Source organism: Sinocyclocheilus grahami, unplaced genomic scaffold (genome assembly GCF_001515645.1).
Source record: "Sinocyclocheilus grahami isolate Dianchi unplaced genomic scaffold, SAMN03320097.WGS_v1.1 scaffold346.1, whole genome shotgun sequence".
Classification (NCBI taxonomy): Eukaryota; Metazoa; Chordata; class Actinopteri; order Cypriniformes; family Cyprinidae; genus Sinocyclocheilus; species Sinocyclocheilus grahami.
In genome coordinates this window covers 673,160-696,191 of record NW_015505525.1, presented here as the reverse complement: position 1 = coordinate 696,191, position 23,032 = coordinate 673,160, and the positions used below count along the sequence as shown (strand labels likewise).

The 23,032-nt window shown below is 36.6% G+C and overlaps 1 pseudogene; it reads right to left on the bottom strand.

Annotated features, from left to right (window-relative positions):
* The window catches only part of LOC107548294 (testican-3-like), a 46,087-nt pseudogene that overhangs the window by 5,609 nt on the left and 17,446 nt on the right, over positions 1-23,032 (bottom strand).

Genomic DNA, 23,032 nt, shown 5'->3' with positions numbered 1-23,032 from the left:
AATTTTCTATACTCTAAACTATATTCCATACTATATAGATTCTATACTTCTACTTCTGTGCATTATTTAATTTTTAATTGCAATTAGTGTTATATTCCATCTCTACTGTGTTATTCCTATGTATGTCTGCACTATCATGTATGCACGTATGTCCATACTTTCTTCTGCACTGGAAGCTCCAGTCAAGTCAAATACCTTGTGTGTTTAAACATACTTGGTAATAAAGCTCTTTCTACTTTCTATTTGGTTCCTTTTTTCCCCCAAAATTTATGTTTCAAGCATATTTTAAAGAATATGCTGTAGGCAACCAACTTGATTTTTAATTAAATACAGTAGCTCTTTTTTTGGATAAGAAATGAATGGGCCATACATTAAAAAAATTATAATATATGAATTCGCAATGTAAAGATTGATGCATTAATTAGCTCATATAGATAATAAAAATAGCCAATAAATGTCTGCATATAAATAGGACTACTTAACACATATTCAATGTGATTTCAGGTAACATTTTTGAATGTTTTTGAAAGTAGTCTCTTATGCTCACCGATGCTGTATTTATTTCATCAAAATACAGTAAAACAGTAACATTGTTAAATATTTTTACAGTTTAAAACCATTTTCTATTTGAATATATGTTAAAATGAAATGTATTCCTATGACGACAAAGCTGAACTTTTCAGCAGCCATTACTCCAGTTTTCAGTGTTATACTGTATGATTCTTTAGAAATCATTCTAATGATTTGGTGCTTAAGTAACATTTCTTATCAATGTTAAAAACAGGTATGCCGCTTATTTTTGTGGAAATTAATTTTTTTCAAAATATATGAAGTTTGAAAGAACATCATTTTTTAAAAATTTAATTAAATGTTAAAAAAAATGTTTTTTTTTTGTTTTTTTTACAGTCACTTATGATCAATTTAATGCACCCTTGCTGAATAAAAGTATATATTTCTTTAAAAAAAAGGTCTTACTGACCCCAATCATTTGAACAAGTGTTAGGTGTTTTTTAAAAAACTGGGACAAGGATAACTCCATTAAACATGATCTTGCATTACAAACAAAGACCACTTTGTCCATGAGAAAATTACATGTATAAACAAAACACACAAGAGAATGAACTTACCCAGTAATTTCTTCCCAGCTTGCTGTTTGTGGATGATGGTGATCTCTGACTGGCAGGGACCCTCTGAAACACATTGATTTCAGGGCTAGTTTTTTGCCACTGCAAGGATGATCAGCTGTCTTTCTGTCTTCATAGCACTGTCTTAGGTGTCTTACATTATGGACATTGCGGTTTATTGTTTTGGCCACATCTGTCGTCCTCATGCCTCCCTGCCTCAGGACTATGACCTTTTCACACAGGTGATCAGGACATTCTTCTGGTGTTTTTCAGAGTCAGTAGAAGGGTTTCTCTACTGTCCTAAGTTATTGCATCTGTGACCTTCATTGTCTATTGTCTGTAAACCGTAAGAGTATTAAGGACTGTTCCACAGGTGCCTGTGCAATAATTGTTTATGGTTAATTGAGCAAACATGAAAAAACACTTTTCAAGCCCTTTCCAATAAGGATCTGTAAAGCTTATTTGGATTTTACATTATAGCATATATTATACAGCATCCTGAAAAGGGAAGGAGTATTTTTTATGATTATACTTAGTGACATCTAATTATCTATAATTGTATAGTGCCCTCAAAACAGTGTCATTGGTTGCATAATAATGGCAATACATGTCACAGTCAGACATGCCCCTTTGGCAGCTGTGAGGCCTGCTATCACATTTAACTTAGGTTTCTTTTTTTAAGGGTTATTGGTTCAGCGCACCTTGATAGCTTCACTGATTGATTGCCAATAAAGGTTATTACACATCAGACCAAATAGAACATAGTTTAGAGGTGTTTTAGACTGTAAATAAATAATCTTGTTTATTCTGTGTTCTGAATTCACTTGTTTTGTTTAATAAAATTCTAATAGTGCCCAAAATGCCAAGGGCATTTCCAAACTTTTAGAGGTCATTTTATATTTTGCCATCATTTCTGACCTGTTTAAGTTATTTTTCATTGCTTCATGGCTTAAGTAGAATTTAAGCAGGCAGTTTTGTACCCTTTTTTTGTATTTCATATGCTGTTTTGCTTTGAATCAAAAGAAATGGGATTTATCTTTGAGCTTGCTGATTTGACTCAAGGCTTAAAACTCTTTAGTGAAGAGTCTTTAAAAAAAATGTCTGTGGAATACCAGGCATTTAATCTATTTAAATGAATGGTGAAAATTCCCAGGGCTGCTGAAAAAGTGTGCGATCATTGTTGGGCTTTATTGACTTTTAAGTATACACTATTCTAGCTTTTCTGATAACAGCTAAACTTGATTAGTGTTTAGGAATAAATAAAATACCCAGGTTCATTGCTGTTTTTTAATTACGTGAGAGCGACTATGTTCACCTAACAGCTCACCTTTGTACCTTTAAGGAAGGTACTTAAGTCCAGTTAACCCTCAGGGTGAGGAGAGCCATCCCTGCTATTATTGTCCTGTAGCTAGTACATCCTGCCTGGTGACACTCCAGGCTATAAAACCCACAATATTGGATAACATCAGCAATAACTGTGCCTTCTGGGGAAATTTGTACTTATCCAATGTATAAATAATTTCCAATTTACTTGATTGTATTTTCTGCATCCAATGTGTTTTGTTTTGATATGTTCATTAGATTTAAGAGTCTGTGTATATTGTTTGGGGATGGTTTGGGGCATTTGATAAATCTAGTTTAGTTGTAAGTAATTAATGAGCGTAACTGATTGAATTCTTGTAGCTAATGCATCATACATCTGTGCTGATTGTTGATAAGATGCAGTACTGGAAGGAAGGAAGGGTCGGGGCTTTGCATTCAGAAGCAGCTGCAAGGGCTTATATTCATGTTCTCTAATTTTGGATTTGTTCTTTTTCAATTCTTATGTGCAATGATAAAATGTTTCTAGAATTCAGCAGAGCTCAGAGTTCTGTTTTCTTTGACAGTTTGTATCTTTTTCTGAAAATCAGTTGGTGTTGCATATATACAGTATAATAATGGGATGTAGAAGTAGATGTTTTTAGCTTGATCTTTAATTAGCTCTAGATAATTAAGTCTGGGAAAACAGTCAATATGGTTTGATGTCTCTTGATGGCTTAAAACAAGATGACAAATAAAAACTCAACAAATATCAACCCTTGTGGATACACAATTAAAATGAGAAACAGATTAAAGTAGAAAGAAGCAATTTGTTACAGTGACTTTACAACAAGTTAGAGGTGTTCTGATAAATGGCACAAAGTCTTTTAACCATGGTAAAATCACTGTAATTCACAGCCTTTAGTGGCTTACTGCTTTTATTAAAGTCTGCAGTAGCAATATGATAAAAGAGGAAAACTTCCAATAAATGGCTAACTTTAATACTAATAAAAAGAATACAGACCTCAAACTTTTGAACGGTAGTGTCTATATGAAAAGCTTTGATCTTGCTGATATTTGGAAACTGGAAAAAACAATATTCATGCTTCCCATCCCTTCAAAAATCCATTTCCATGATCTAAAGTTTGGTTTGCGTTGGTTTCAGCTCCAAGTTGTCACTGTCAATCTTTTGATGGTGAATGTGAGTGAATTTCATCTATAGACCTGAAGCCAAGCAGTTGAAGGCAGGACTTGTGTTCATTGGGATAATGATGAAAACAAACATTACTGCGCTGTCTTTCTCACATGTACACGCATACACACACTGACACTACCAATCTGGAACAGCAAACATTTAATAAGTTCCTAAGGGATTCAGTAGCTTTGAGATTCTACACAAAATAAGACTAGTTTGGTGTATTGAAATCTCTTTGTTGCTCTCGTTGCAGATGAAAACATGCCAAGTACCCACCCTAAAGGGTACATATCCCTTCCCACAGCTACAGAGATGAAAGATTGGTTTCAGATATAGAATAATTTGTTGGTTCATCAAGTAATGACATGAGATATTCATCATTACCATTTATGAGGGCATAAGGGAGAAAAAAACATTCATAATAGCATATTGCCATACTACTATAATATATGTACTTTATATTGTGTGCAGTGTACACAATATACAGTACATATGGGCAAGAATTTTGTGTACACAGAATATCTACTAAATTTGCCAAAATATGCAGTTTACAACAGAAGTGTGATTTTGTAATCTTTCATTCGTGGCTTTTTTTTTTAATAGACTGGCAAGACCTAAAACATTTTTTCAGAAAAAAATGAATTAATAAAAAAAATTGGATTTACAAGTTGATAACTAAACACCACTCCCTTAATTAGGCAAGCAGTATAGGTTAATCACATTGTCCGGATCTATTTAAAATGCAATTCATGCATACAAGGTCTTGAATGCACCTTTTCTATGATTAAGCATGTTTTTAATTTATAAGATTAAATATTTAGATTTTTTTAATTTAGCAATTTTTGGGCCATAAAGTGTAAAATGTAGAAATGACACAACTGTCCTAATATATATACATATATACTGAATACTTTCCGTACCCACTCTATATATATATATATATATATATATATATATATATAAAGATTTTAGCATAAAAAAAATTAAATAAAAACATGAAATGATATCAGACTCCGTTGACTGTCTATCAAGAGGGTTTTCTGTGACTGACTTTTTATGACAGGGAAAGCTTCGCTTAGGTTGTAAAATATTGTGTGGTGTGACTCCTTAAAAACAGTGTTTATAAATTAATAATTTGTGATATTTGTTAAATGAATGAATGAATACTTTTTCCCTTGACAGTAAGAGATTGTTTTTGCAAGAAATCTCTTATGGTAAGCAAGGCTGCATTTATTTGATGGAAAATACAGTAAAAATATTAATATAAATGAAATATTACATTTTTTTTTCTATTTTAATATATTATAAAATGTAATTTATTCATATGATGGCAAAGCTGAAGACTGGTGGCTAAATACCTATATGGTACAATATGCAGTGCACATATTCCTTTCAAAACAAAGGCAGTGATTGTGTGCAAGTCCTTATGGGTCAGCTGCATCAATAAAGTGTGTGTACCTCTCTTCTCTGCTGGATTTCCTGAAGGGCAGGGACACTGTCCTGGACACTTCACAGAAATCTGCTTCCCAGAGATGCAAGCTTGATATTCTAGTTTACACTAAAACACACACACAAAGCTGAGATTAGATAAGTAAAGTACATTGTCGATTGAGGATTAATCTACTGGTTGAATACCTCTGTGACACAGCTTTATGAAAAAGCAATTCAGACAGTATATACATATAGAAACACACACACAGTGGCAGTTCTCACAAACAGGTAGTGTGTGTGTTACCTTGGTGGAGTAACAGTGTCCATCTGTTCCACAAACAGGTGAAGGGTGCACAACTGGACATCTTTTGCATTTCAGCAGTGGTGAGTTCATATTCATGTCCTTAAAACTGCACACACAAAGAGAGATTGCCTTTTTAACACAAATAGAACTAAACAATATTGATCTTCAGAAATGCAGCCAATTTTGATCTGTCCTTCCTATGATCACTGGTTCTGTACTGCTTTTGATTCATCCGGCGACCCAATCAATCTAAATTTATTTATATTATGAACCAATAGTATACAACATTATTAACATGACAGGATGAATAAGAAAACTGGTAAAATTATCTTTATAAACCACACTTTGGTCATTCTGGTCAACACAAATCATATTTATTCTCATTTTAAGTGAGCATCTTCATATTTTATTTTCCCTTGCAAAGTTTTGTTCATGGGTTTTAAGGATGAGGGGATGTAAGGAGTCTTTAGCTTGACAAATCGATTTGTTTTTCAATTCACTTTTCTATTAAATTCCAAAGCAATATTTGCCAATACAGAATGAATGCAATTTGATCCATTACATAGTTTGATTTAACAACCATTTTTGATACAGCACTAAAAATGCTTTTATAGCGTACTTTGATGTGTCTAACCTCTTCCAAGTGAATTTGCGTCAAATAGTTTCATTGGTCTCTAACACAGATGTTATTTTTAACTAGGGGGCCGCGGCCCACTAGAGGGCCTCAAGATGACTTTTTAAAATTTGTTCATAAGTAATTTTGAAAGTGTATTTTCTAGACCTTTGCTTTGAATATTATTCTGGACCACAGAGGGCCTTAAGAGTCAAAAAAGTTGAGAACCAATGCTCTAATATCACTTTTACATTAAATAAAGTGTTTTTTTTTCTTTAAAAGGTTGATAAACATTTTATTTTATTGTTTAACTACACACATTTATATGATAAGCTGCATTTTCTTTTTTTCCCCTCATGTTCACAACCCTGTATGACAGACTTGTGACCCCTTTTTGCATTGCGTGCCATCAGCTGAGAATGTAATGTTGTTTTCTCCCCATATTTCTGTTATTTAAACATCTCTTTTTTCTATACTTCTCTTCAATATCCCTCTTTGTTTGTTTCATTGGGTCATTTAAAAAAAAAAAAAACAGAAACACATGCTAGCACCCCCAATTCACCACCTGATTAGTTTCATAACAACAATCACTGTTGACAACTGTAGCTTGCAAAATCCAGGTCAGTGTGTGCCTTATTTTCACCTCGGTCACAAACACACACTCTTTCTCTCTATCGCTCAGAAGAACTCATTTCCCAGATTTGGCAGACAAGTATGCCCAGTTAGTTCCAGTATAGGTTGACTGGGTAAGAACATAGAACAGTCCTTGTTTCCTCTCAAAAACTTTTTCGGCATACTTAACTTCAAACATGTGCAGGAAAATGTACCATGTTAAATCAATGTTAAAATGTTTTAATATACTAGTGAAAATGTTTACCCATTTACATACTACATAACAAAATCAATTAATATTAGCACATTTCTTTTGGAAAACATCTAAATAAAATATCTTTTGGTATCCACATATGTATTTGTTTAGTTTGCAGGGGACTTGGCTTGGAGAAAATATGGAATTATTACAAACTGAAAACTGGACCAGCTGTTAATTTAATATTCGGTAGCACAGCCACTGGAGAGTTCCAAAGCCTCTAATGGCATTCAATGTTTTACTCAAACTGCTGTTTTCAGACTTTTCCAGTGGTATTCAGTATAAATTAGTTCTGGACACACCGCTTTTTAACTCAGTGTTTTGTTTTCAACCATTCCTGTGTGTTTTGTGAAGTTTTCTATCTAGATCACTGACCCATGATGTACGACTGAGACATAGCGGTCTCCAAAATGTTAGTAACTCAAGATGTCATGCACAGATTCAAAGCAGCAAGTTTGGCCACGCCTGTATGCTGTTTTTACTAATGTTTAAGTAATGAGCAGAAACTCTGAGTCAGATAGAGTGGAGGAAGTTTACCTCATTCTACGTTGACTAACACAGGTGGGTGTTTGGTAATCTTCAGCCACACATACTTTATGGCGGCCACATTTTATCTTGAGGCACGGATCTTTGGCAGGGTCCAGAGCTGAAACACATAAAAAATAAACTTGTATAGCCTATGTATACAAACAATGAAAACAGATAAACACACAGCAAATACTGAATATGTGAATATTGTTATATTTCGTACACATGCTGGGAACTCAACAAGAATGACCTGTGCACACTGATAGTGTTGTTTACTGCACACAGTCTGTGTTGTTTTAGCACCAGATTTGCTGGAAATTAAATTGGCAAAATCTATAATAAGACTAATCTAAATACTATGCTGCACACCGGACATGAAGTGCAGTGGCATGCCTCAACTAGGTCATCTCACAGGTATCTCCCACCGGACACAAGGAGACAGTTCAAAACAGTTTATCTAATCCCCAAACAGGCACTTAAGAATGAACAAAGTGGCATCGATGAGTTTGAAGCTAGGTGTTTAAAAAAACAGAGCAAACAGAAAGAAAACGTGTGATCTGTATATTATTATTATTATTATAGCTCTCAAGTCTACATGAAGCATACAAACTTTATTCAAGCCACAGAAAGACCAACATTTTGCTTGAAAAATGCACAGTACCTGATCTTCCAGCCTGGGATTAAGTTATGTACATTAATCATTTGGGACAAATATGTAATTTAATGGAAAACTATGTAAGTGGCGCTCTGTGGCACGGTGCGATGGGAGTCCTGAGTCACAGCTGAATGCCGCAGACAGCCGCTGAGCGTGCGTACACTCATAGAAATTAACGTGTTTGAATTTTAAAGACGTCACGCCATAGCACACTGCTGCGCTTCTTGTCCGGTGTGTGACCCCCTTGACACCTGGGTTAATTTACCCAAAAATGATACATCAATTACTTCAATTATTCTCATGTCATTCCAAACCCATAAGACTTTTGTCCATCTTCAAAACACTAATAAAGATGTTTTTAATGAAATCCAAAAGAGATTTCTGTCCCTTCCTTTCCAGTTTATTTACAACTTGTTTAATTACAAGTCCTTTACACCTTAAATTGATGCTACAAAATGTTCATAAATACATCATAAAAGGATAAGTCTTTTGAAGATAAAAACTTAAAGGGGTCATATGATGCGATTTCTATTTTTCTATTTTTAGTGTGCTATGTAGCTATTTGTGCATGTATAAGATCTGCAGAGTTACAAAGCTCAAAGTCTCCCACAAAAGGATTTATTCTATCTAAAAGAGAAGGCTGATCCAGACCGGGCTAAAACGCCTCATTCAAACACGCCCCCACATGTCTACATCATGATGTGGAAATATTTGCGTAATGCCGCCCAAATGTTCACGCAAAGAAAGGCGGCGTGGTTTCAGAAACCGCAGTAGTGTTGATGTAGCCATGTCAGGGAGACGCTGTGTGTTTCTGTGCGAAAGCAAAAGCACTTTATTTGGCCTTCCGAAAGTAGATGCAATGAGGAATCATTGGTTAAGATTTATTTACAACAGAACAGCACAACTCAGCTGATCGAATTTGTGCAACGCATTTTATGGAGGACAGTTTTGTGAACCTAGGAGAGTAGTCTACAAGCCTGGCTGTGCAAAGGCTATTTAAAAAAAAAAAAAAGGGTCAATTCCGACTTTATGACAATCTGGGCTTATTCTGAATCAGCTACTGTAAGTATGTTTTCTTAATAGTTTAATTATTTGCTATTGACTGTACAAATGCGGAGTTTTGCGCCGTGTAGAGTATCGCGTTGTGTGTGTGTGTGTATGAGAGAGAGGCAGGGTCACATCACAGTGGAGTCAGCTTTTTTAGTCACGGCTTGTGTACTACAAATACATACGAGCATCATCACTGTGTCTGTCACGCGACTCTGTTCCCCTTTCGGGCTTGAACTGATGGTAAAACTAAGGACATTATTTACTGTCTTTATATTTATGTTGATAGCTGAAGCTTGCGATTATGGAAAGGGGCGTTACATTTCCAAAGCGTGCTTGTGGTGTTCGGCCAATCACAATGCCCTGGGTCAGCTGGCCAATCAGAGCAGACTGTGCTTGTGGGAAGGAGGCGCTTTGTAGAAAACGAGGCATTTGAGAGAGGCGGGGCATAGAGGAACTACTATAATGTACAGTATTTGAAAAATAATGTTTTTTTTTAACATTAAAGCATGTCAACATATTCTTCTGTTACACCAAATACACAAAATAATGATCTTTAAAATAGCATCATATGACCCCTTTAAATTTGTATTCACATATAAACACTGATCAATACATATACTGTATAAAAAACATCAAATATGGTAAACAGAAGTGCAAACTTGCTTATGACCCAAGAACTAATGAGTTTTGTACTCACGTGTGATGAAAACACATTTCAGCTTCCACAAAAAACTAATAAGGTTTTGCTCTTGTGTAAAGCAAGTATGGTTGGGCTTCTGTTTACCATATCTGATGTGCTTTGCAGTAAGTGTGTTCACTGATCAATGTTAAACCGGTCAGTTCATACGGATTACTTTTACAATGTCTTTATACACTTTTTGAAGTGTCAAAATGTTTTTTTGGCATGGACTTTCAATGAAGGGCCATGAAAATGGCTTAATTTGTGTTTTGAAGATGAACGGTTTAGTGAATTCACCAACTGAATAGCAAATGTAAACTCCTTTACTAAGAAACTCTTAATTCCAAGAATTATGTTTCTCAGGTGCATGTTTCAACAAAAATACATGAGACACATATACAGCTGCAGTTATATATATGCTATGATCTGTCTGATTGTGTGTGCATAAATAAGGATTCTATTTCTGTTATAGCCTGAAATGGGGCAGTAGCTAATGCTCTGTGACGAAAAGTAAGTGAGAAGGAAGAATAGAGAAGAAGAGAGAGAAAGAAAGAATAACAGAGTCCTAATGCCATTAAGTGCTTTTATAGTCCTAAGAGGCTCACGCACATGCACAGAGGAAGAAAGACAATATAACATACTCATCCTTTACCTTCCCCTTGTCAAAGTACAAACACACACACACAGCCACACTTTGAATGCTCTCTGACCTCACATGGTAAGAGCCTTAGTCAAATCCTGCACAGGCTTTAGGGCTTATCCAATCCCAATCTCCTCAGCACCCTCTGAGTCCATTGTCCGTGTGTGCATGTGTGTGTGTGTGTGACAAAATTTGTGATTGATTTGTACATCATCATCTTTAAGTGTGATCAGAATCCATTTTAAACGGTTCTACTTGCTGTTTTTGACTCGCTCAATGCTCTATCAATAGTGATTTGCATAAATATCAAACTCGTGATGAATATTCATCGGGCTTCTAATGACTTTCGAATATGCATAATCTCGTAAGATTTACTGCACACTGAGAGCTTGATGTGATAGAGAGTCTTAAAAAGCAGTTTTCTCATTAAACTCCTTTACTAAGAAACTCTTAATTCCAAGAATTATGTTTCTCAGGTGCATGTTTCAACAAAAATACATGAGACACATATACAGCTGCAGTTATATATATGCTATGATCTGTCTGATTGTGTGTGCATAAATAAGGATTCTATTTCTGTTATAGCCTGAAATGGGGCAGTAGCTAATGCTCTGTGACGAAAAGTAAGTGAGAAGGAAGAATAGAGAAGAAGAGAGAGAAAGAAAGAATAACAGAGTCCTAATGCCATTAAGTGCTTTTATAGTCCTAAGAGGCTCACGCACATGCACAGAGGAAGAAAGACAATATAACATACTCATCCTTTACCTTCCCCTTGTCAAAGTACAAACACACACACACAGCCACACTTTGAATGCTCTCTGACCTCACATGGTAAGAGCCTTAGTCAAATCCTGCACAGGCTTTAGGGCTTATCCAATCCCAATCTCCTCAGCACCCTCTGAGTCCATTGTCCGTGTGTGCATGTGTGTGTGTGTGTGACAAAATTTGTGATTGATTTGTACATCATCATCTTTAAGTGTGATCAGAATCCATTTTAAACGGTTCTACTTGCTGTTTTTGACTCGCTCAATGCTCTATCAATAGTGATTTGCATAAATATCAAACTCGTGATGAATATTCATCGGGCTTCTAATGACTTTCGAATATGCATAATCTCGTAAGATTTACTGCACACTGAGAGCTTGATGTGATAGAGAGTCTTAAAAAGCAGTTTTCTCATTTTCTCCGACGGATGTAGCGTGATGATACGGGTATTAGGCCACAGCATGTGACTTTGAATTAGCACAACAGCTGAGTTCTCATATATGCCTGATTAACATCCACTCAACACTGATAACCGACAAGATGCTATGGCTCAAAGGAGCAGAGATTCAGATCTTTCCATTTCCAATGACCTCAATAAAATGAATAGGCTATAATATAAAAACATTTTTATCAGTAAGGCAAATCTTCTGCCACTTGTGTTACAAATAGAATTGCAAGTTCCTTTCCCCATCTAATCCTAGGGAAAGTTGCTAATGTTGGCTTATTATGTTCTTACTGCCTATAAGCACAAATCCTGTACGTGAAGTATACTGTAGGGCTGTGCGATTTGGTGAAGACTTGCGGTGCGGAGCCGGGTGCGAGTATAAACGAGCATTACGAGACAGGCTGCGTGAGTGCGGCAAGCATGAACGGCTCGTCCGTGACGCGGGATTCGCACCGCGTGGGGCAGAGAGGAGCGAGTATGAGAAGCATTCACAGACACAGGCTGTGTGTGCACTCTTCTGAATTGGGAATAGCCAACATGCATTATAAACTTATTTCAAATTAATCTGTTGGGGAGATAAAATGTGTAAGATAACGTTCACGTACTAACAAAAACATCTAAGAATGTATTTTTTATTCGCCAGTACTGAAAACAGAAACGATAAGGGAGCTTTTGATATGCGCTGTGACGCAGCTCTTGCAAATTACATTTTTTGTTCGTTGTCTGTCATTTCGAAGCTTAAGTTGCATACGGTTTTCTTTAGTTTTAATTTGCCTAACTATCGATCTGACCCAGTAGACGCCATAATCCCACTCTGTCTCTCTCCCGTCCCCCTTTTTTTTTAATGGTGGGTGTTTACGCAGTTGGCTAGAGCAGTGCTGATTGGGGAGAACGGAGGTGGGCTCACTCTTGCCCAGGGCAAGTAAGACTGCAACTCAAGGCTGGCAGTCATGCATATGCTCTGGAACAGAGTAATATCGCGTCCACATTACAGGCTTTGCGATTAGGAAATCGCAACATCTCAAATCGCGATTTCGATTCGATTTCGATTAATCGCACAGCCCTAGTATACAGTACCACAATCCTTTGTTGTGATTGTTTGACTGACATTTCAGGATGTTGATTAAATTTCTATAACTGCATGACTATGATTTAGTTATATTGGTGCGGTCACCATTGCTTTGTGAAATTTCACAAATGGAATTTGAATTGGGAGTTCCATGCAGGTTTTCATGCATGTATCTTTAAATGCAAATGAGCTGATGTTCCCTGCCCCCTTTTCCAGAATACAGCTCATGCCTCAGATACTCTGCCAAAACAAAACATCTACTTAGTTATGATCATCATGTCTACTGCACTGAAAAAGCCATATAAATTTAAACTTCTGATATACTGTTTTCTGAGCAGACACATCCGAAGCACGCGCAAAGAAAGCTGCTGCACACGGTATGTGCTTTCAAGTGCTTTCATGTCCTATTGCACTTAAACTGTAAAATACACACAAGGATATGTCAAAAACACACGTAATTAGCATAAATACAGTCACCTACTGTATGTCTGTGAACAGATCTGTGTATTAAGTGACAGCAGCGTAATATACAGTACCTATACTTCTGTCTATACTGGTAATGCCCCAAACAACCAAATAAAAACAGAAAATCACTCACTGCTCGACTGAATAACTTCTGTAGCTTTAAAATAAACTTGGCGGATTGCATAGGGTGGGATCTATGCTAATACGTCAGTGTCCGTCAACAGTTGTGGGTGGGGCCTGTACAAAGTGACGTTACATTGTACAGATTCTGCAAACGGCTTGTTCTGCGACACTGCTTATGATTTAAGGGGATTTTTAAAAAGAAGAATTGGGTGGATTTTTATCATTATAGGTTGGTTGTGTACAACACACATTTATGTTCAAACACCATGTAAAAGTTAATTTTGCATAATAGGTCCCCTTTAAATAAATTAACTGGTGAAGCAGTGCTTCATAAGATGTTATGACTAGTTTTCAGAGAAAGTATCTTTGACATTTTTTTAAACAAAAAAGTTATAAACAATAAAACAGTAAGACGTGCACTATATGACAACACAATCAATTAAAACAAGTCTTATGCTGTGTTCCTTCTCAAGTATAGTAAATGTATCATGTATTAAGGATTTTATGTATGTTTACCAGTGTTGGGGAAAGTTACTTTTAAAAGTAATACATTACAATATTGTGTTACTCTCTAAAAAAGTAACTAATTACGTTACTTAGTTACTTTTTATGGAAAGTAATGTAGGGATGCACGATATTGGATTTTAGCCGATATCCGATATGCAGATATTTTTCACATTATTTTGACCGATACCGATATATTTCCTTTTGTTTGGAAACAACACCAAATCTCTCCTGTGCAGAAATTATAAGCAAAATATTTTTAATTTTGGTTAGTTTTTAACAAGAACTTATTTGTAAGAATTAAATAAAAAATAATGAAGGTTTTTTTTGACAGTACATTGAAGCTTTGAAAATAACTATAAATAAACTATATATTAATCGCTGCATCCCCCCCCAGAAAGATGCAGTGTTAACCATAACATTTTATTTTAAGATTTAACATTTGTAGATGGTCTAAAGTAAAAGAGTTTTTAAAAATTCTGAAAATCTTTTAGAGCTTATGTTTTGTTTAAAATATAAAACATATTACACATTAATAAATCAGTATATATAAAATTATTTAATTTACAAGTGTCATGTTTGTGATTTTTTTTTCATGTAAGCTATAACTTCTGACCTTTAAATCAAAACATAATTTATGACATCAATTACTGCTTTATTTAATCAGAAACACTGTCTAAATGTTATTTGTGTAGGCTATTTTTAATTTAATTAGAAGTAGGCCAACAGCGCTCCCTACAGATTAAAACTCATTACCGAATGGGCATTAGGACCTGGGGGAGGCTGCCGCTGCTGCATCTGCGCTGCTGCTATTACTGTTTACTCTATAACACACCAAACGCGTCATTCTGTACATGCTTTCACAGATTAAATGCAGAGATCCAAAACAGTGAATCTAATCACCATTCAGGCAAAACTTTGCTTCAAGAATGAGCCACACTGCTGACCTGATATAATCGCTAGCACACCCTGAGCACATGTGAGTTTTCTTCTTTTGGCAAGACATATCGGCATAATTTTTCATATCGGGGCCGATGTCGATATTTACATTTAAAGCCATTACCGTCCGATTCCGATATCAGTCAGATAATATCGAGCATCCCTAAAATAATGTGTTGCGTTACTTTTGAGTTACTTTTTAACAGGCCTTATTTGAAAAAGTAACTCAGATATTTCCTTCGAAATTAAAAAAGTAATGCGTTACTTTACTAGTTACTTTAAAAAGGTAATCTGATTACGTAACTCACATTACATGTAATGCATTACCCCCAACACTGATGTTTACTTCTAAAGGAATTCTAAAAATAATTTTTCTCAGTATGACTGTGCTCAGCTGGCAGAGGATGTCAATAAAGCGTCAGGTTGACATTGGTAATGACGTCAGACAGACGTTGCATTTTGGTTGAGAATGAAAATCAGGTTGACGTCAGTATTTGATGCTAGTTTGACGTTGACTTAAATTTGGATTTTGGTTGCACAACCTAAAAACAACAAACATCAACGTCAGCTGATGTTGGTATTGGACATCAAATTAACATTGACATTACACACTGAATTAACATTAAATTTTTTGTCACCCGACGTCGCAACCAAAATTTTACCACGTTGTGTGCCTGCTGGGTGGGCATATGCAGGTCATAACAAATATTTCTCCACACACACACACACACACACACACACACACACACACACACACACACACACACACACAGACAGACACAGAGAGAACCTTATTACTCCAATAACTGCTCAGAAACAGCCAAGAGTTTGCTTTAGGCTTTCAAACTAGCAATGGCATCTTGGGCTGCGTAATCAGTGATGTTAAAAATTAAGTTGTGCACACAAGCGCGTTTTAAGAACAAAAACTTGAAAAAAATTAAATATATATTCTGTACATTAATGTATAATTGACTCTAAACCATTATATTATTGAAAATAATTACTAATGAACACTCCACTGATCCTCAATTGGTTAAACAAACAAATAGTCCCGCCACAAACTACCGCCATTGGTTAAGCAGTTGTTGCTGAGTCTGGCTGGTCAGGAGAAAGAATTTTAATAAAAAAACGACACTTCAACTTTCTTTGATTTTCAACTCTGAACACATGAAAAATGGAATGACATTCCTGTCCTTGGCTGACAGCCCTACCTTGATCGAATGGTTTTCCTGGGCTCCATGTTCCTGGTTCCTAAAGCAGAAAACAAAAGTTGATAAACAGAAGAGTTGATCAGCAGTCTTTGTTTAATTTTTCTGAGCTTCTGTATGGTACAGTACATAAAGTAATCCGTTTTGCGGTTTGAACTATGTATTGCTTACACTGCTTTCTCGTAGTTACGCTTACAAGCAATTACACTCAATGCAGACTGCATTATAATATTATCATGTAACTACAGCAGTATTAAGGACACAATGTAAACTTGGAAGAATTTCCTGTCAAACAAACAGGCAGATTAGAAATACTCTGTTTCAATGGAAAAACAAATGCACAATCATACAAACCTCCACCTCCTGATTGTAGAGGAAGCATTGTGGAGAAAACAAATAAACATTAGACAGAACATTAAACACATCGCTTCAACAATACAACACAAAATGGACCACAACAAGATATGCCATAAACAAAGAAATAATAATGAAATGCATATATATAGTTTGGCATTGTGCCTGTTTATACTGGGCTATTTGTTACCGGTCAAATTCAATAATTGGTCTGCTCTTGTCTTCATGCTTAATTAACTAAGACAGTTAATATGTCAGTTTCCATCAAAGGTCCATCGAAGATTGATAGCACCATATGGTGACACACACACAGATATGGATATGATATGGCAACAGTCGGGTCCTCTTGCAGTTACACGTTTTGATGATTGCCATTTCTTTCTCTCCTTCCTCTGAGTGTGTGTTTGCGTGTATGGCATGCATGCAAATGCATTTAGGGATAAACAACAGCACATGAAATGCATTACAGCGTCTCCGTTAGTCATTCATAATATCCCTTCCATTCTTTCCCGCTCACAAAGAACTTTATCTTTCTCAGCCTCACTGCGTGTAAACACGGTCATTGTTCTTTTTCTCCTGTTTGTGCCTCCATTTCAGCAGCTAAACACAGCTGCCACCCAATCTACACCTAGATGGCTCTTGATTTTGTGCATTTGTTTTTCTGTCTCACTTTATGTCTTTATGTACAGATTATTGTATTCATCTAAGACCTACACAGAGGGAGCAGGATAGAAATAGAATTGTTTCCATTATGTTGCAAGCTTTCATAAAATGAATGCTTGCAACATAATGGAAACAATTCTATTACACATGGTTATCACATGGCTTTCAGAGAGAATGGACAGGCCAACTGCTGTCTTGCTTGTTGCTGATGCTTTACACATGTACATTGATTGTGTTTAAATAAAGCAATATTACTTAACGCCAAGTAGGAAACCATATACTGACTTTCAACTAAACATTTACTGAATGTAATAGGCTAGTTCATTTAACAGCATTTGGACTGTTTACATGTCTTGCATGTTTGCTTTATTCCTGGCTTAGGTAAGGGTCTCATTCTCTTCTGGTGAATGTGTGTGTGTACGCTAGGGTTGTGACGGTATGAGATTTTCACTGTATGATAATCATCTCAGAAAATATCACGGTTTCACAGTTATCAGAGTATATATTAAACAATCATTCTTATCAGTAACAATGACTCTTAAAAGAAGAAGTTATTTGAGTGAACAAATCCTTTATTACAACAAACTTGAAACCATTTTAATGAAAGTATTGAAGTCTCCCTTCTGAAAAAATAAATAAATAAATAAATTTAAAAAACAATAAAAATTAAAGCTGTGCACCTTATTTATATCTATATCACACTTGAACATTTTAATTAAAGGGGTCATATGATGCGATTTCAATTTTGCCTTTCTCTTTGGAGTGTTACAAGCTCTTGTTGCATAAAGATCCAGGCACGGCGCCAGAATTTTTTCTCTACCGGTGCTAAGGGGGGGCTAGACCAATATGTGGGGGTGCTAAGAAAATAGATGATATTGATGACGTTATAGTTACTTCATGAAGAAATGGGGCTAAACCGGGGGTATTGAAAATTCTGACGGGGCTATATCCCCCCCTAGCCCCGGTGTAGCGCCGTCACTGTAAAGATCTGTGAAGTTGCAAAGACTAAAGTCTCAAATCCAAAGAGATATTCATTATAAAAGTTAAGAGTCAGCCACACCTACCTAAAATGGCTCATTCTAACATGCCCCACATGTCTACGTCACGATGTGGGAAGATTTGCATAACGCCGAAAGAAAGAAGGTGTAACTTTTATTCTCACTGTAGAATTGTTGTTGCCACCACCTCCATGTCATGAAGGCGCTGTGTGTTTAGTTGTGAAAGCGAAACTATTTTGTTTGGCCTTCCAAAAGAGGACGATATCCGCTTCGTCATGCCTCGAGCTGATCCGTGCTGGTCGCTGAGTAAATACATCAACTTCGCGCTGTGGATCGCCAGATCGGCTTTCCCCGCGGACAAAGCAGAGTCCAGCCCGGGGTCGTCACATGTGGTTGCCTCAAGCCCGCCCGCCGCCGCTCACTCAAGTCGGCCTCCGCTCACTCTAGCCCGCCGTGTGTTTCTTTGTGAAAGCGAAACTACTTTGTTTGCCCTTCCAAAAGAGGACACGACTAGAAATCAGTGGTTAAGTTGTATTTACAACCCTGTTCCAGAACAGTTTATTATAACTTTGAAGTATATAAATGCTAATATATTTCTGTCATAATTTCAAATTAAATCAAACATTTATTTTGATGGGTTGTAGTGGACCTTTGAGCTTCAGAGTGTATTTGACAATGGTTTTTCTCAAATAAAACTAGGAAATGTTTATTTACGTTTTCTCTCAGAGCAGTTCTGCTGATGGTCATGTTTATGTAGACGCTGAAAACACCATTAGCGTCATGCGTACTTCAGTATGCAGTAGATAAAGCAGCGCCACTCAGAGACATGCAGAAAATTTATATAGCTGTCTCTTTGCGCATAAATATTCACAGACACATATCATATCTACTTGATTTATCCATCCATCAGATTGCGCGTTTAACGTGACATCCTCGTTATACTGTAAATTCCATGTTCACGACTGCACCGGGATTCCCTCTGCATCACGGAAATCATACGGCCTTAACTTATAACTTGTTATTAATGCGACACACAGGGCCGGATTTACCTCTTTTCGTGACATAGGCAAAACTGATTTTTGGGCCCCCTTCCCTATTAATATAATAGGCCTATTACCACCCAAGCAAACAAAAATATTTTTTAATCGGTGTTTTCTATCACAATAAGCTCTTGCGTTCAGTCAAAAATCGAATTTAGTTCTTAATTTGTTTGAGAACTGAGAAAGACCATACCATTAATAGGCGCAGCGACGTGGCCACATAACCACTTCGGAGTGCATTATTTCTCTAATAATTTTAACGGCCTGGAGTCACAATCACACATCAATTGTTTAGATGATTTGTTTCAAGACATTTTACATGTTTTCGTTCTGAAATCTCATGTGTGTTGAACTAACAAATTTTTTACGCACCTCATCCCAAACCTTCCGTTGCAAATTCCAAAACGTAATTTTAGAGCTAATAACAGAGGCTTGAGCCATTTATATTAGAGATGCACCGATCGGAATCGGCCGATTTTTCTCATGATCGGCCGATCAGTCTCACTTCTTTCCGATTTCGAGCCGATCCGTTTTGTTCCCAGCGGCACAGGCAATAACATCAGCCGCGCATTCTCGCTCTCTTCTCTCCGATGACCCCTTCTCTCTCACACACGTCTCATTCGCGCCGGTTAAATGCTTGAATTGCGCATTATTTTAGTCATTCCCGCAGGTTTCCTGCTTACACCAAAAGCGCTTACACCAGAACTGATCTATATTAGTGGATCGCACAAGCCGCGCTCAGTCTCAAACAGCTTGTGAGCCACAAATACCAAAATTAGTGTCTAACTGCGCTAAAACGTTCAAATACATACAAAATTATGTCAAAATGCGAGTATCCAGTTAAACGCAGTCAGTTTTGGAACGTTAAATAGTTGAGAAAGAGAACGCATGTTGTGTAACATGGGCCTGTTTACACCTGGTCACTTCATGCGTTTTTTATTTATCGTATAGCTATCCGATCGTGAAAAGACCAGGTGTAAATGCCCTCCGAAACGCATTCGAGACGGATATAAATCCGATCGCTCAAACCACCTCAGGAGGTGGTCTGGGCCGCATTCCAGACAAAACTCGACAAGTGTAAATGCATCTGGTTGTTGAAACCACATATGTACATTTTACTCCTCCCAAAATGATAAAATAATAAACGTGTGAGCGTGTTATGGGCTATATGACATTAGCTAGACTGCGCTAATGCAACACGCATCGCCGCGGACAAGTAGCTGAGTATCTCTTCAGCAAGCCGACGCGCAAACTGCCGCGAATGAAACTGAAAGTAAGACGCAGATGGTCAACACACAACCATCTTCATTAAAAGTTGTGGGTCAAACTTATCTTTCCAGTGCTGATGCCGTGCGCTCTCCTATTGCGGTCTTTGATCTTGAAATGAGCTGATAATTAATAAAATGCAGCGCTTATCTTTTGATTTCGTTGACGAAAATATAGCACGGGAATTGAAGATTGGATTTATATCCGTTTTGCGACGACATATTTATGTGGCCAAGTGTAAACGTTGAAACGTTTTAACAAATCAGATAGAGATCCGATCAGCGAAAACGCATGAAATGACCAGGTGTAAACAGGCCCTATATTGGGTCCATGGATAAACTCTTAAAGAGACCGCAGTCCAATATTCCTACTGCTGTCCGTCATGTTAATCAAAGACCAAAAGACAAAAAAAAAAATTTCACTTTCAAGCTCTTGACTGAATACGTTTTATAACTTTAATTGTAAGCAATAATCTGTATTTAATTTTTAAAATGAAGACTACAGAAATGAAAGTAATCAAATGTAAAATACCACTGGATGTGTTATTTTACATGTGATTACTTTAATTTCTGTAGAATTTCTTACCTGAATAAAAACTTACTTAACGTGAAAAACTTAGTTTCATAGCTCTCTTTATTCTACTGCATTTATTTTGTGCTGTTGTTTGCAATTTTTTTGTGTTCTTATTTTATTACTGACTTTTTACTTGTTTTTTTTATGAAAATAAAACTTTGCGTTGAAGAAAAGTAGATTTTTGTTTGTATATGCTGTCAATTATAGTTCTTAGAAAGAAAATCGGAATGGGAAAAAATCGGTATTGGCAGATCACACTAACAAAAAAAATCAGAAATGGCAAAGAAAATTGCAATCGGTGCATCTCTAATTTATATGCAGGCTAACGCTTTTATTAGAGAAAGAGAGCGAAAGAGAAGAGAGGGAGAGATTAAGTGCGTGTGAATACTTGCGGGTTGACACTAACAAAAAAAATCAGAAATGGCAAAGAAAATTGCAATCGGTGCATCTCTAATTTATATGCAGGCTAACACAGTTATTAATGCAGTCTAACGCTTTTATTAGAGAAAGAGAGCGAAAGAGAAGAGAGGGAGAGATTAAGTGCGTGTGAATACTTGCGGGTTGCGTCTGTGCATCTCTCAGCAGTGTTCAGCAGCAGCGTCTACTAATCTTTCATTTGAATCTTTAAGTTGAACTGCTTCAAGAACCTCACTACTGAGAAATGTCATGTAGCTTTTCAGCTGCAAAAACTATTTTATTGATAAATTCCCAGGGCAGCCGCAGCTCTGACAACAAGTTTCTGGCCGCGTCTCCGCGCGCGTGTGTGTGTGTGTGTGTGTGTGTGTGTGTGTGAGTGCGTGTCTGTACTGTGTGTGCGTCTGTGAGAGAACCGGAGAAAGAAAGTGTGATTTCCATACATAAAAAAGTTTGAAGACATGGAAATAGTTTGTCATTTTTACCCTATTGTTCGTTATATTTATTTGCTCAATGTCTTCTGGGGTTTTGGTTCTTTTACTGTTGTAGATATCCCATAGTATAACAAAAATATTATATTTCTTCATTGTGTTTGGGCCCCCCCTGGACAAGCAAGCATAGGCACGTACCTAGAATGCCTATGCGTAAATCCGGCCCTGGCGACAGACCTTCATCTGCACGGAGGGATGGTGTCCGCGAATATGAGCTAAGATGTTGGATGTAGGCTATTGCCTGCTTTTGCAGCCACTTTGCGTCCACATTTTTTTTTTATTGGATCCGTCCTCAAGGACAACCCCGTGTTCGTTTTTTTAAATATCCGAAGTATTCCCATACTGCAGAGTTTAACTTTTTCTTCGGCGGGGATGGAGATTAGATATTATCTCTGTCTCTGTCATTTTCTCCGCTGCATGTGCGCGTGTAAGCAGCCAAGTGAATGCAGTGAAGCAGTCGAGCGGAAATAAGTTGCATATGCGCAGGTGAGATTTTTTTCATACATTTTTTTTAAACTGTAGATATGAAAATGTTTACGGTATGATAACCGTGTACGTTCAATCCGTGATAAACCGTCATACCCTACATGTACATCGTTACAACCCTAGTGCACACGTATGCTGCATGCTCCATTAAGCCATCAAACCTCTCTGCAGCTCTTATACTGGGAGTAATCTGTGCTCCTCCATTGTCTACTGCTTCACATCTCACACAATGAAGAACAGGAACAGCCTCCAAACCATAGTAAACATCTGCTGTGAAATCACTGGAGTGGGTTTACGAAGTCTAGACACTATGAACAGCAGACCAGGAGAAGAGACCCAAAACATTATGAGTGCCATTAAAGATGATAGCTCTGAGCTGTTACTAGAGGTTCCCTTATAACACCAGACTATTTCTTAGCTGCTAATGATTTAACTATTTAAGCAAGATTCCAATTACAGATATCATTATAGATTAATAGCACATTTATTTGGACTTTTTTCTATTATATATACTATGTTGTATTGTATATGCCATAGTATTTGTTGTTGTTATTCTTTGTTTATGGTTATCTCATTTACATTTTTGTATACTTTCCATATTGCACTTCATTGTGCATAACAACACCTAGGGAGTAATGGATTACTAAGTGTGTTATGTAACCATAATAAAACAAGGGTAACTGTTTTCTGTTTACGGTTACATTTAAAAAGCGGCAATTTCCAGTAACACTCTGCTTTTCATATTAATAAGCATTGTGAAAAAGAGTTGCACTTGTAGTGGATTTAAAATCTTAAAAGCACATTTAAAAAAAACTGTACTTGCAGATATAATATTAAAGGGTT